The sequence below is a fragment of the Macrosteles quadrilineatus genome, unplaced genomic scaffold, assembly GCF_028750875.1.
Source record: "Macrosteles quadrilineatus isolate MER2022 unplaced genomic scaffold, UCM_ALF_1.0 Scaffold_9__3_contigs__length_116548681, whole genome shotgun sequence".
NCBI classification, from domain to species: Eukaryota; Metazoa; Arthropoda; class Insecta; order Hemiptera; family Cicadellidae; genus Macrosteles; species Macrosteles quadrilineatus.
This window is the reverse complement of record NW_026542602.1, coordinates 100576874-100593404: the sequence shown is the minus strand read 5'-3', so window position 1 is coordinate 100593404 and position 16531 is coordinate 100576874. Positions and strand designations below refer to the sequence as shown.

The window sequence follows — 16531 nt, the reverse complement described above, 5'->3', positions numbered from 1 at the left end:
TTAAGTCACAAAAATTTTAAATGAACCAAGCAAAAGACAAAGCATTAATAATATTTGCATAAATAATTTACCTAAGCTAAAAAAGTAGCGAAAACCATTAAAAATTTGAAAGGAATTTACTAAATTTTGAAGGTAGGGCGTTTTTTGAAGGTGAAGGAGTGCGATTTTCGGAAAACACCTAAGAGGGTTTTGTAGAAAATTTAATTTCCTTTCGCTAAGATTCTTTCAAATTTTTTCTATCTCTTACCGTTTTCGAGCTACATCCGGTTGAAAAAATGTGTTTTTTTCGTTTTCAGAGGTCCGCCATTTTGGATTTTTGGGTGGGTTAAAATTTGAAAATGGGACTTTCGCAAATTTCCCCGTAAATTTCCCCGTAAATATAAGATACCATACTACGTTACTACCAAATTTCAAGTCTCTAGCACGTTTCTAAACGGTTCAGATGAGCGTATGAAAGTCGGTATTTTTCAATGTTATTTTCCATAAGAATAACATGGGGGTGAAACTCTTAATTTAGAGGGGGTTGAAATAAAAAAATTCGACTTTTCGGGATTTTCCCGGGGGTTTGGGCCCAAGAACTACAAGCGTGCCAAATTTCAACTCCCTAGCCCTTCTAGAAGTGCCCAAACATTAGTATACCTGATCAGTGAGTGAGTGAGTTACACATCGGGCTGTATAGTTTTATAGACTCAGAACTTTGCTGGACAATCATATCCTTGGAGTATAAAACTGATTGGTTCTTAAGTTTATTGTCTTCTAGGGATTTATACTGTTTATAGTTTGGTAAACCGGGTTGGTTTATTGTTGCTGTCATCGTGCGTCTAGTAACAGTTCTAGTAAATTTTAATCCAAGACCAAGTTTAAAATACCCCCGCCGCAGCAAACCTGCCGACTAAGCGAATTTCCATTTGTCTGAATTGATTTTCAGTTAAATATATTTTAATAACATTAGGTTTAACGAGTACCTAGGTTTGCTGCTACAAGGAAACTAATAAAGTGTGTTTTTGAGTAAAATATTGATAGCTTAGTACAAAATAAATAAATTTGCCAAGTTTGATCAAAATATATCTATAAACAAACAAACTACAACATTTGACAATTTTCTCCATAAGAATAACATAAGAATAACATAAGAATTTTAAATTTACAATTTTTTTTAATTTTCTCCGTTACTAATAATCGAACAAAAATACTTTTATGTACTAAATTATTTGTTTTTTTAAGCTCTTTAAAAATGTCTAAAGAGAAATCGGGAAATTTTGTTTTTTGAGGGTCAAAAGTGAGAAAATAGTTATTTGTGCAACTAGTGAGAAAAGTGAGCAATTGACTCACTCGAGAGAAATCCTTACCAATTACAATTGGTTCCTCGAGTTCTCGAGTGAGGCAATTGTACTTTGAACTCGAGTTGCACATTATACTTTTCCTACAGTTACCATAAAACAAATAAATTGGTGAAGAAACATAACCTATTTTTACACAGAAGTGAACTTTTAATATAACATTTAATGTGAAGTGACAAATACAACAGTACAACAGCTGACCAGCTGATTTACAGCCAGTGCTGCCAACGTATTTCGCGCGCTAACGACGTTGCCTGCATGTTACGCGCTCACTATTTCGTGCCTTCACGTTGCAAATCTGGAGTGAGACAAAGTAATTAGAGTGAGACAATGTTAACATTGTCTCACTGATGAGCGAATTGGCCACTTTGCTTTCTCAAATCAGTGAGAGAACATGTACATTGTTAGGTAACTGTAGGAAAACCAATTTTTACCCCATAAAACCCCCCGTAAAGCCCAGTTCCCATGGTCCGATCGTGCTGGTTCGCGAACTCATTCAAGTTTACCCCGCTTTACACCTTTAAACCAAATTTCATCAAAATTGGACAAAAATTACTCAAGTTATCGCGTTCACGGACGTATATATATATATACATACATAAGTCTATATATATACATATATATAAAAATTTGAACGAATGGTGTTTTTGGCCTCTGGGGACATCAAAATGAAAAAGTAAATCGGTCCCGGGTCTAGGTCTTACCGTGCCACCTACGGTAATAGCCATTTCCCTATAGGGAAATTCGCTAACAGTGTTAGTGACAATGAATTGGTCAAAATACTTATAGATTAGCATTGAAGCTAAACAGGAGATTTTGGGTTTCAAGGGTTTATCTGGACGGTAAATGAAATGTGTTTAAGTGAACAAGAAACAATCTTAAAATACCACATTATGACAAAGTAAAGTGTAAGAATGCAAGACTACTAATGTACGGCCGTGGGCCTATTGGATGTCGTGGTTATTATACTTCGTTCACAATATTTTGGCGATTTGACAGGACCCCACCAATATGTTTTCGCTTAATGTGGATGTTGCTTATCAGCTGTTGAGCTATTATTTTTAGGGTCAAGTGGAGGGGAAATGTCTTCCTCTAAAACCACCACAACTGGTTTAATTGAGAATCAAAATTTTAAAAAATGTTCTTAAACTAAAATAGCAGTTTGACACTACCATTGTAACTGAACATCACATGTAAAGAAATTATTATACCTACGTTATTCGTTTTGAAATATCATCCATACCGAGTGTTTTCTAGTGGATGTGGGAAATTGGAGTTTAGAGTGATTAAACAATTCAGACGGCAATAGTTATTTGTGCAACTAGTGAGAAAAGTGAGCAATTGACTCACTCGAGAGAAATCCTTACTCACGAGCCGTAGGCGAGTGAGGAATGGTTTCTCGAGTGAGGCAATTGTACTTTGAACTCGAGATGCACATTATACTTTTCCTACTGTTACCATAAAACAAATAAATTGGCGAAGAAACATAACCTATTTTTACACAGAAGTGAACTTTTAATATAACATTTAATGTGAAGTGACAAATACAACAGTACAACAGCTGACCAGCTGATTTACAGCCAGTGCTGCCAACGTATTTCGCGCGCATACGACGTTGCCTGCATGTTACGCGTTCACGATTTCGTGCCTTCACGTTGCAAATCTGGAGTGAGACAAAGTAATTAGAGTGAGACAATGTTAACATTGTCTCACTGATGAGCGAATTGGCCACTTTGCTTTCTCAAATCAGTGAGAGAACATGTACATTGTTAGGTAACTGTAGGAAAAACACTTTAACTCCCTTCCCACTGTTTTTATATTGCATTTAATATGTTGCTACAATACAATACACGTCTTCCACACTTTCATAATGTTCTCCGATTGGCTAGATGATGACGAGTAGAATCATATCACCATGTTATATACTTTAAGCGATCTGTAACCTTTTACAATACACGAGCAGATATCTCGAAACATAATTTACGCATACCAACTCTCCTCGCTATACACTGGAAATAACTAACAGAAACGCCATATCCGACTTGAAAACTAATTTACAAATGAGTTCAACGAAAAGAAACAAAAACAAACTTGTTGGCGCGTCAAGTACTAGAAATAGCACAGACAACCCCTGGCGTTGTTTTGACACTTACGCAAAAAGCTTCCAAGTAGAGAGCATTGGGATGCAAATTTCTTGTGGCTTCAAAGACTCTTTGTGTATGAGGCAAGATGCGCCCTAGAATTGGATTTGGACCCGTTCCTTGAATAAATCGTATTGTAGGATGCCACTCCATTGTCACAATGTGGGAGCGAGTTTGCCATTGTACCTATAAGAATTGTGGGGGCCAATCTAACAGGCCTGTGTTACAATAATACAGCCATTGCAACATACGACAACAAAAAAGATTGTTTCTTTAGATGTAGGAATTATTTTCATAAAATAGGTACCAGTAAACATGTTTTGTGCAATTGCTTAAGCTAAAAAAATGCTATGAAACTTTAGAGAGTGGAGGGATAAGCTACAAAATTGTAACAAACTTACAAGCCTAAGTTTTTAAAACTATAAATACAACCTTAAATAAATTCAACTTTTGGCTATGTAGCAATTTATCACAGGCTCATAGGTATAGGTAGTGCAGTTTAAATAAAATACCCCCGCTGCAGCAAACCTGCCGACTAAGCGAATTTCCATTTGTCTGAATTGATTTCCAATTAAATCTGTTTAAATAGCATTAGGTTTAACGAGTACCTAGGTTTGCTGCTACAAGGAAACATAATAAAGTGTGTTTTTAGTAAAATATTAATAGCTAGGTATAAAATAAATACATTTGCCAAGTTTGATCAAAATATACCCATAAACGAGCAAACTACAACCTTTACAATATTCTCCATAAGACTTAACATGGGAATTTTAAATTTACATTTTTTAAATTTTCTCCGTTACCAATAACCGTACAACAAATCATTGATATACTGAACTATTTGTTTTTCAAGCTCTTTAAAAAGGTCCAGAGATAAATTGGAAAATTTTGTGTTTTGAGGGTCCAAAATTAACTAATTTTAACCCCATAAAACCCCCTGTTCCCATGGTCCGATCATACTGGTTAGCGAATTTATTCAAGATTATCTTGGCCTCTGGGGACATCAAAATGAAAAAGTAAATCGGTCCCGGGCCTAGGTCTTACCGTGCCATCTACAGTAATAGCTACTCCCCTATAAGGAAATTTGCTAAAACTGTAGAATTTATTAGAATAAGGGGACAATTAAGTGTTGACAAAGTGCTATAACATTTGCATTTAATTATTGGAATAATTAAGATTTTAAGATTTTGACTAAATGCAGATAAAAATGTAAACCGTGGAAGGGACCAAAGAAAATAAGATGCTGTTCATTCCAATATTTGGCAAAAAGAAATCGCTTTGGAAGTTTGCAAAGTGGAGGAGGCAGAAATAATATTGACTATGAGTGACAATAAAATCCACACTGCTCATCATAGAGGTAATGACAACGTTCTTTGTTTACCAACGTTGTTATCGACCGCTAGAGCAAGTAGTTGCTACATTCTCGGCTAGGAGCAGCACTTACAACGTCGATGTATTTGTAGAATGGGCGCTACTGCTACTAGCGCGGTTAGTATCCTTATTCTCCGCGAGGCGCAGCACCATCAATGCAGAGGTACATATTGTCACCGGTAGAGGCGAGCTTATAAAACCGTCTGCTAGAGCGCGGTAAATGTGGGGGTAGTACTACCGATCACCGCCAAAGCGCTAAAACTCGTGTCGGTATTGCAGATTGCAGTATAAGGTAATGTTATCCATCCACCATAAAACAAAGAAACAAAAATCATGGTTAGGTAATGTATAGTCTGTAATTCACCTAGTTTATGATAAATTAAATTAATTCATTTGCTTTGTCTGGTATTGTTGTGGTTTTATAAAAACATTTTAAGTCAATAATGAATTACTATTGAAATATTTACTAAAAATATCATAATCTTCATCAGTCATGGTTTATAATTTGAAACCCAAGAATAGCACTGGTGAAATTCAGGGTTTGTATGGCTTGATGGGTAGTTTGGTAAAATTATAAAATACATAAAAATTTACAGTTGTTATTTACCAAATCTATTGATTATTAGACTACTACCTGTACTCCATTTTTACTACAAAAATTCGATATTTCTGCAAACATTTAAAATTTAATTCCTAGAATTATGACAAAAATTTTAAATAATTTTATTTATTTGTCAAACTGCTTACTTCTTTGTTTTACTGGCTTAAAACCCCTTACTTAAATACATCATAACATACGTAACATTTTAAAAATACCTGCAGACTAAGTGAATTGCTGTTTGCCTGGTTAGGTTTACTCTATAATATCTGCTAAAAAATATCACATTTATTCCCTATTTAAATATAATTAGTTTAACCAGTACTTTTGATGCAACAGGGAGGGTAAAAAAGTTTTTTTTCAAATATTTATAGTTTATGTGGATATGATTGCATTTTCCAAATTTGATCAAAATATGTTCATAAACAAGCAAACTACAACAGTTTACTTAATCTCCATAAGAATAACTTGGGAATTTTAAATTTAAAATTTTTTGGAATTTTCTCCGTAACCATTAGGCCGATTAGGCGCATACTTGCGCTTCAATGTACTAAATTAACCTATTTGTTTTTTTAAGCTCTACAAAATGCTTTGGAAAGAAATTGCTAAATTTTTATGTATTGGGTCAAAAATGGGAAAACCAATTTTTGCCCCATAAAACCCCTATAAACTCCCGTTCCCATAGTCCAATCATGCTGGTTTGCAAACTCATTCCAATAAATGTAGGTTTACATTTTTATACCAAATTTCATCAAAATCGGATAATTTTTGCTCGAGTTATCGTGCTAATGGACATATATACAGACTGTCCCAAAAGTCCCGGACCGGTTTAATATTTTCTAAACGACAACAGATAAATCAATAAGATTTGGTACATCAACACCACACCTAAAAATTTCCTTTTTTAAAGGAAATATCAATCTTCTGTCACGTCATGGAAACGTCCCACAAGGAGTCAGAAGAAAATCTTAAATAGAAGCATAGGTTGAAATGTACATCAAATTAAAGGTCTTTACTAGCATAATATGATGCCGCAAATTTGAACTCAAATGGACAATTGAAAACCCCAATTGTGACTGTCCCCAACTGTCCCCATGATATGACAGAAAATTAATAGTTCCTTAAAAAAGTAGATTTTTAGGTGTGGTGTTGATGTGCAAAATCTTATTGATTTATCTGTTGTCGTTTAGAAAATATTAAACCGGTCCGGGACTTTGGGACAATCTGTATATAAGAATTTGAACGGACAGTGTTTTTGGCCTCTAGGGACCTCAAAACGAAAAAAAATCGGTCCCGGGTCCAAGTCTTACCATGGGTACTACGGTAATAGCTTATTCCCTATATGGGAAATTTGCTAATACATAAACACACATTTTTAAGAAATCGTCGATATAAAAACCTTGATAGGCAATTGCAAAACTGTACGTGAGTAAAATAGGCCTACTCAAAATCTTTGTTGTTCTCAATTTTAATGTGAATTTTTAGCCCAATAAGTGATGGCAAAGTACTCAATGTCAGCATACTGCATTGCATCAAACCTGATTACTGAGATCGAGATCCAAAATACCATCTCGAAACAATAGGCTTTTACATGGCTCACAACATTTACCGAAACCTAATACCGAGTGAGGACAATCAATAAGCTTTCAACCTATTATAGGCCATTAAAGCTGCACATTCCCAAACTGTAGTCACATTACCGTCAAAGGACTTCAAAGATACGTGCGGCTCACAGAGAATACACGATGATATTCACCATTTCCCTGTCAAATCAAACTATTGATTCACTCTTTGACTGAGTGGCCACAAACTTGCTTGTTGGTTCGGTGGAAAGGGCTTGAAATGTTAAATACCAATCAACCGACAACAGTTTTGACAAAACTAACTAGACACAACACATCATGATCACACCTGACCAAATACAAACTATGAAAAATGTATAGATACAGTAGGGCTTTACACAAACTTTAATAACTCAATTGTTGAGCTTTGGACTTATTTTAAAACGTTTAACTAAATTTATCTTTATTTTAAAGGGTACCATACCTCTTGATTGGAACATTTTATATATGCAAATTTATTATACAGTTCAATTTCATACAGCTAAAACATTCCAAACTCTTACCCCAAGGTAACTTGCAAAGGAATCAACTAACTGGTCTCAAAAAAATCCAACCATCTAAAATCTTTATTAACCAAAGTATAGTTTCACTGATTATGAAGAGTAGGCACTTACATTTAGTGATAAATGCTGAATTAAAGAGTCAAAGGTTATAGTTTATCTAGAAAGTTTAAACAGGTGAGTGCTGTAGCTGAGTGCTCTCTTGGTTATCAATTCTGAGAAAGTTCAGAGGCTATTTGATGGTTCACTTCACACTGGACCAAGTTGTCTTTGTTAGGCTTTGAATAATTGGGTAAGGAACCAGCTTATCTTAGTCACAAAGCTGTCAACTCATTCATCATTCACCACTCATCCGTGACTCATCTTCACTATGATATACAAACTTTGGTGAGTTGGCAGCTAAATCCAATCTAATCTCATTACTTTTCAAAAGACAACTAGAATCAGCTTGTATCTGTAGTTGTGTAGAGTATATATCTTATCAATTTACTTCAAGTTAAAAGTACTTCAATCCTTGTTTAACTTTGTTTCTCTTCAATGAGCGAGTCTGCTATGTTTAAAAACCCCATTATGCAAGTTTAAAATCAAAGGTGAATCGCGACAATTCGTGACAACTCACACCTCTACTACATATAGTTAATTGAGTTATTTGTTTAGCTAAAACTTCGATCCCATAAGCATCGTTCGGGTATTTTCTAAGCACAACATTTTAAATAGACCAAAATTATGATTTTAAATAGACCAAATTTGTATTTAAATCAGAGAATTTGTGCACTAGCACAATGTATACAATTCAGTGCAATATCTTTCTAAAGAGGAATGAAAAATATAGAAACCTTTGTCTATTTTCAGTCTTTTTATATTTACTTCTATGTTGCGGGAGATATTTAGATGGGTTGTGGGAAGAGGTTTAACACTAAACAGTTTAAAGGGCTTTACTGATGTGAAAAAGGCTTACTGGGGCTCAAACTTGACTTATATAAGACCCAAAAAAGGGTAGTTTCCAAAAAATATGTATGCGTTCAGTAATGCTCGCTCCATAGATAAAGGTTTGAATACCATTTAAAATTACACTTTTTATAAAATTGTTTGCCTTTTTTACATCTAAGATTTTGCATTACTATATAGTTATATACTTCTGGTCCTGAAGGAGTCGTAGAGATTCATAGAGACTTTACCGTATAGACTTATAAAACCCCGTGGTTACCTGTTGTTTTCTGATTTACTAGTACTAACTTAGCCCCAATTAATCTCGACTGCAAGACATTTATTATTACTCTCCTTTCATTTGTGTTACAAAGTACGGTGTAGGCCTAGCACTATAAACTTGAAAACCCCTGCAAATGTCGGAAGAATACCTCCAACAGCGTGGTCGAACCCCATCGTGTGTTGTCTCTCATAATGTTGCTTGTGTCATCCCCTCCAACGCAGCTTAACTTCATGGGGTCGAGGGACGACATGGTGCGGGCCAACTGCCCAGGCGGCTAAAATTCGACTCCTGTGGCCACACTCATTTGATTCAATGTGTTGTCGAACCCCATAACTTAGTGCGGAAAAACCGCCTCTTATAGCCCCGGCCTAAGGAGTTAGGGTATCGTAAAGTCTAGGAGACCCTCTCAAATACTCCCAATACTTATATTTCCGTGATCTACGTGGAATTGTGCGGCAAAAGTTTGCACGTGTCAGACGTGCTTAAAATTGTTTATTTAGGCTATTTGTATTTTTTATGTATCCAAAGATAATCCTTACCGTACTGAAATCAGTGTCGCATTTAGGGTAGACCCTACTAGTGGTCCTAGGCCAAATTAACACGAGTGGCGGATCGCGACAAAATCGTAAACATCTCCCACAATCACAGGACATCATCATTTCCACACGTGATTGCTTCAAAATTGTAAATAGGTATCTTGGCAGCAATCACAGGACATCATCATTGCCAACCGTGATCGCCATGAAATAGTGAACGTCTCCTGCGATAATGATTATCATCATCGCTACCACGGTCGCTGCGAGATTGTGAATATCTCCTGCAATCAATGAGGCATAATCATCGCTATCAGTGATCGGGGCTGCAAAATCATGAACGCAAAACCTTCACCTATTTAAGTCTATTCTAGCCAGAGTAGTGGACCCGAGTGCAGGATTAAAATAAGTTATTCCTACCTTAAATAAGTGGGATGTGTATTTTGGTTCAGTGAAAAATTGGACTTGATTTGCCAGGAACATTATGTACACACAGTAGGTGCAAAAAAGGGAACTATCGAACACAATTGACTAATGGTATGGTATCTTCATCCTATAACTAAACAGTAATATTCTAAAAGTAAGTTTACACCTCAAAGGCCAAAAGTTTGTTGGCTGCTAGCTAGTGATATCAACACTGTACCTACCATATAACTCTTTGACTAGGTGATAGACAATACAACCGCATGTAAAAGTTCTCGCCATAGTTTTTTTTTTTTTATTATCGTAGTTGGATGGATGTGAGCCACCGACAGATTGTACTGATGTAACATATAACATACAAACTTTTTAACTAAAGGCCCACCCAAACTGCCGCGGTATGCAGTACGTCAGGTATTTTAAAACAGCGTGAGCTAATGGGATCGCCCACACTGTTGGCGCGGTATACCGCCACCGGCACAGTACAATTTACCCTCTTACCGTACCACAAAAAAGCTGCGTGCTCTATTTTTGCTGAACGTTATTTCATCTAGATGCATATTCTCAGTATAGAGCAGTTGTCAATTGAGTTAGCAGCATATCTACTGATCGCTGTAGTACCGCGTACAGTGCCAGTGTGGGCACACAACCATACAGCTACCGGTGTATCTTTCGAGGCGGTATAAATACCCATACCGCAGACCGCGTACTGCAGGAGTTTAGGCGGGCCTTAATGGAACAAATTATTGTGATCTAGATAGCAACTGTTATGACCTATCAACTATGTCAGCAATCAAATATATGATATTTATAAAACAGAATTTAGACACTAGGCCTACCATTCTGTGACTGGCTCACACGACTAGGCCTATGATCTTTTTAATAAAAAAAAAAATGAAGACAGCTGGTCCATATAGGATGTCTACGTCAGTAAGTATAGTCAATGCTAGTATGTAGAAACTAACCTTAAATCAAGAAAGGTAGGGCAGCCTGTGGTGAGCAGATCTCGCTGTTAGTGCCCGACCGCTCAGTCCTGACCCTGCAACAAATAACAGTGAAATGACAAAGAACTTAAAAAGTTTTAGGCATAGAGCTAATCCATGTCTACTAAGATTTGACTAAATAAAGTGCTTAACCCAAAATAACTTTTTAGGCCTATCTTAAATGTTTAAGTTATCTATCATCCTAAAAGGTCTGCATCCCTTGAGGTACAACAAATCTTGGTTAGAAAAGGGATAACTTAGGTAACATATTTGCGATGAAATGAGTTTCAACCATAATAAAAATCAGTTTCTCGCAGCTGGACTGAAGCGGGCCCTTCAGTACCGGAACTAAGTGTGACGTAACTCAGTGGACGGAGAACTACCCGATAGAATTGTTCAATACAAAATTCATCTAAACATGAGACTGCATAACATAACAGATTTAAGCACCTTAAAAATAGTTGAAATGTGATTGTGACTATCTGATCGATTGAATATGTGCTACGAGGTGTCAATTAATCAAACATACATAGGCTACCGTATTGAAGGAGTAGGATTAATTTTAGAATCGTTTTAAGACATTTCCTTTCAAATTTAGGCCTAATTTCCAGTTTATCGCCACTAAATATTTCTTTCATGCCTGGGTGTACATACCACTGAGAACAGTTAACAATCTTAATGCAAATTGTAAAACGACTTCGGACAATAATATCACCTGCATAGCTTAACTTATTTTACGATACAGTAAGTAGTACGTAGGCTTACCGTACCTCTGGGATAACGTACTGTAACTATAAATTAATTCAACTTTGAAAAAATATGATTTATTGTGAAGCACCTTGCTATTAAAGAGTGTTATGTTATATTTCTAATTAGGCCTAGAATGAAAACTTTGATCTCCAAATTTGGAAGCACAATTTAGGCCTATAGATGTAAGTTAGCCTTAAGTTATTACTTTTTGCAACTCAAGCTGAACTTTATTGTTCATAATAAAACTAAGTTAAATAAAACCAACCGATTTTGTAAAATGAGATTCACAGAACTTTAAACTTTAAAATATGTACAGGAATGTAGTAGGTTTAGTCTTGGATAGGCTAAGTAAGAAAATCAATACTGAGCACTTCTCATCTTAGAGGTTATGTTGCTGTCTGTCAAAACTTCATAGTTCATAGTCGTAACTTAAAAAACACGAAACTCTAGTTAAAATATGCATACCTATTGGTTTTGAAGCTAAATTGATGATTTGTAAAGTTCACATTAAGTTATGTAAAATGTTTGTGCTCATAATTAATAAAATAACAAACAGAGTGGATTGCATTCTACTGTAACCTGTAATAGGTATCTGCTGAATCTGACTTGCACTTTGCAGACAATATTTTACACAAGTTTATGAATTATTGGCTTAAGTGTATTTCTTATGTTCTATACAGATAATTCAACCGTAAAACTATGTTACTAATACCAGTGATAAAGGAAGAATAGCCAAAGAACATAACTGAAGACCTCCCACTCACTAAGTAGTGCTACACATGAACATTTTAATAATTATAGACATTAAATGCAAAATTATTCTTATAAAGTTAGATCAAAACTGAATTACTGCAATTGTTAAGATGCAATGCGTGTTGATTGTTACTGTGATGGCGATTAATGTTTAAATTATCATCGTTATTGATAAAATTCATTCTGAGCCAAGCCCCCCACGATCATCGATGCAGTTTGGTTGTGTGAATTGATTATAATATAAACTTACCAAATTAAAGAACATTGTAACTGAAACAACCATTACTTAGTAAAGAATATACACCAAGGGCACTAAAATAACACATCACTACAGTCTATTATAAAATAAAAACACCGAATTTGACATGTAAACAAAATGGTAACCGTATCCATAAACCACACACACACGCGCATTGACAGCAACTAAATGCTCTTGTAAAATACCAGTCTACTATCTAGCGGAGAATCGAGGAACTAAAAGAGAGTGGAACAACAATAGAACATTGTTGACTTGATATCATTCCTTATCAGCTGTTGGCTGTAAAGCGATCAAAATTAATTATTGACCCCGTTTGACCCTCTATTTAGAAATTTTTGAATTTAACTTTTTTGTTGTCAAATGGGCTAACAGCTTCATTGTCAAACAAAACCAATAAATATTGGTACTGTACTGTACCATAAAAAGTACCATAGACTAAGGAACCAATTATCTGTGACTTTACTCAGTTTATAACTCGTACTAGAACATAGACATACCAACACAAGTAAACTTCTCTGACCATTGTTTGTAAATCTTGAAGCGTTGTTCGTGTCTAGTTCAAGTCCGGTGACACTTATTGCGTTTGTTGAAGAAATTTTGCTTCTATTATTTTAGGATTAATTTAATGATTTGTGCTTTACTGTTTGGTTGTATAAATAGGGGACAAGTTATTGTTTATGATTAGTTTGTTTTATGTTACTAAACGAGGTTTTGAATTACTTAAATAACAAGAAAAAAATTGTAAACAAACTACTCCTACAGTGCACCGGACAGAACTAACAATAAAATAGGCTTCCTGTTTCATAAGGATGAGAAATATACTAAGACACGGTATGGATCACGAATACTTGAACAGACCCGGTATGGATCTGAAAACAAATTATGTTACTGGCCCGAAAATAAACATTACTATAGTAAAACTTATTTAACATTGCTTAAAATGGAATAATTCCAATTAATAATAATTCGACAATTATTGTTGAAATCATGCCAGTAACGTCATTTATTTATTTATTTGTTTACGGTATAACACCATTTTTACAGGGTTGACATTACAGTGTTGACATGCTGATACAGATACAATATTGATAGATTAAGATTAGATGAACGAAAAGTGATAAATGAATGAAGGTGAAATGTGAAATACAATTGCTTAGCCTAATTAAATTTTATTCCCTTCTGCCTTTTCTCATGCTCTTTTACTTTTTTTGTTATTTTGCAGGATTTATTGAAAGGCAGATAGGAACTAACATCACATGCTAATGGAAAAAAACTTGTTGAATAGCAAGCATAACAATGGATAGAATTAGGTAACAATAACAATCGATAAATACTACAAGAAAACATGCGGCTAGATAACAAGAAAGATAATACATACATCAATTCAATACTAACATCACATGCTAATAGAAAAAAAAACTAGTTGAATAGCAAGCATAATAATAGATAGAAATTTGGAAACAATAACAGTCAATAAAATACTACAAGAAAACATGCAACTAGATAACAAGAGAGATAATAACTACATCAATAGTACAAGCAATATCAATAAACTAGTGACAGACGGCAATAATGACTAGAGAGCATTGATATGCTCCCTAATGTTAAAACATTTCTTAATGTTTATGATCCATACCGGTTCTGTTCAAGTATTCGTGGCATGGATCTTCAAACTATGTTACTGGCCCGAAAATAAACATTAGATATACTTGCCGTGCCTTCCAATGGTTTAGTATGCAAAAGAGACAATGTTGGTTCTTTGAAAATGTCTTAAAAATGGTTTCACATCTACGGTATGTGAATCTTTTTACTATAGGATTCAGGCCAGATTTTTTTATGTTTACGAGCCATACCGGTTTCTGTTCTAATATTCGTGATTTTTACATAATTTATGCAGCCTTTTTCAGAAGGTAAAACCATTTTCGTTGGTTTACAAATAATTATTGTTTTGATAAAGCCTATAAGAAATTACACTATTGACTCCTATTATCTCATAATATTAAAAATACTTTGATTTGTTCAGCATTTCTCAGAGACTGCTTTACAGAACCTTCATATAAATTAATCAAAAAACATAATATATGACAACAAAATCAAAGAAAAAATAACCTAACATAAACCTACCAATAATTCTTCCTTTGAAGTTCATTGTTTATTGTGTTGTTTGTTGTTTGTTGTGTTTTGTGATTGGTTATTATTTGAATGTTGTATCATAACTTGACTGCTATACAGTGCATATTTTTCGACTGCTACCCTCTGTAGTGTATTTCAACTTAGGTTGGGTGTTTGTGTATTGTTAGTTGTAATGTGTTAATTAAGTTTTTTTTCACCTGAGGACGGGATCAGATTCCAGATCCCGAAACGTTGTGTATTGTTTTTTACATTCGTGATGGAAAATGTCCTCAATAAACCTTTGAACAACACTACCAATAATATAACAACTTAAATAATCTAACAATAAACAATAATCTAAGTAGGTAGTAATTTGCCATTATTTTCCCCCTAAATGCTGCAAAATAACAATTTTTATAGAGGAGATCGTTTGTAAAACTTTGGACCGAAGTACGTTCCTGACTCAAGCCCTGCTTTGGAAAAGTGTAGCAGGAGTTTTCAATGGCAGGTTATGCGATAAGAGACATTCTTCGGGAAGGAGAGCCTCTAAAGGTACGGTACTGTGGCGCCTGTAAACAAGAGCTTTGTGCACCGTGCAACACTTTACCGCATCCACCGTCATCCCTGCTGCAGCTCTGTGGAGAGATACACGCTCAATACCTTTTGGATAGAAGATCAACCAAATTTTCAAGATAAACCAAGATCGGTGCATGCCTTTTCCTTAGATGATTTTATAAGCCAGGAGACCATAGGTAAGTTACACCAAGATACTAATGGCACGAACTTGTATCAACGATTTAAAGAACTACTGAGTAGTTTATATTGTTGACTTGTGCATACCCTTCATTTTTACTAAAATGCCACCACAAAAGGCTTTAAATATTCCGCTTATATATATACTTAGAAAATGCTATTTATATTTGTTTAGATATTCCAGTACCGTATACGCCTTTAAATGGTTAATCCCCACAAAGCCAAGTTAATTTTGAAGTTCTCCATTACTTTCTTGTAATACGACTCTTTTTTGCTCATTGGTTTTGGTAGTCAACATCATACTGAGTCATTAGTTTGTCAGGTTTTGAATTTGTAGCCAATAAAAATGTGAAATCATAGGCTTTACTAATGTGTGATTTTTAAATGAAACTATTAAAAAGCCTAAACGAATCAAATGCTCTAAATGTACTCAGCAATAAAACTACCGATTCTGCAAATCCGACCCATAAAGAGGTTCTATGGCACTTTTAGCTGAGCTGGTTGACTTTTAACAAGTGCTCGGGGAACGGTTATGTTAATGTTTACGACTCGCTCGAGAAAGCGCTAAAGTTGGCTCAAAAGAGCCGATAATAATTCCAAACAACTTAATATTCGTTAAAACCTAAGTTACGCGCATTGATATGGTTTACTGATAAAAGGTATACAAATTTGGTGAAGCGATTACCACAATTCCACAAATGTAAAATTTAGCCCTATATAGTTCCACAATTTGGTAAACGTAGGCAAATAATTATATATTAGTGATTACAATCAAACGTTGTTCCAAAAGTTGTTATATTCCAAAACTAAAACACGTGTCATTACTTTATAATTAAGTTGGGGCAATGACTATTCGTCTTGCCTCTCACACGTAAATGTAACTTTAGAAAGAACTACATTTAAAAAGATGTTTTCCAAAGGCCAAAAAACGGTGATAATGTTTTTTTGTGGTATAGTTAAGTCGTATTTAAAACGTTTTGGACCTAAAAATAGTCACTACACCACGATAAATCAGTTTCGGTACCGTACCCAAAGTTTCTTTTATTCTTAACAAAAACATTAGAACTTTTTTGTGACGGAAACCGCCGTCTTTCAATCTAACTATAATTTGATCGTGTGGACATAACCTTCTTGCGTGTTTTTACAATCGATGCCGTCTAAATGTTTTAGCAGCCATTGATTATAG

At 34.9% G+C, this 16531-nt stretch overlaps 1 protein-coding gene across 1 annotated transcript in view; it reads right to left on the bottom strand.

The window, feature by feature from the left end:
• Window positions 1–12626, bottom strand: part of LOC129002091 (tyrosine-protein phosphatase Lar-like) — a 591085-nt gene extending 578459 nt beyond the window's left edge. Inside the window, exons 1-2 of the mRNA XM_054429628.1 lie at window positions 12472–12626; window positions 10701–10774 (exon numbers count right to left, since the gene is read on the bottom strand). The gene's annotated coding sequence lies outside the window, so the exon portion shown is untranslated. The remainder of the gene's footprint in view (window positions 1–10700; window positions 10775–12471) is intronic.
• Window positions 12627–16531: the final 3905 nt, after the last annotated feature.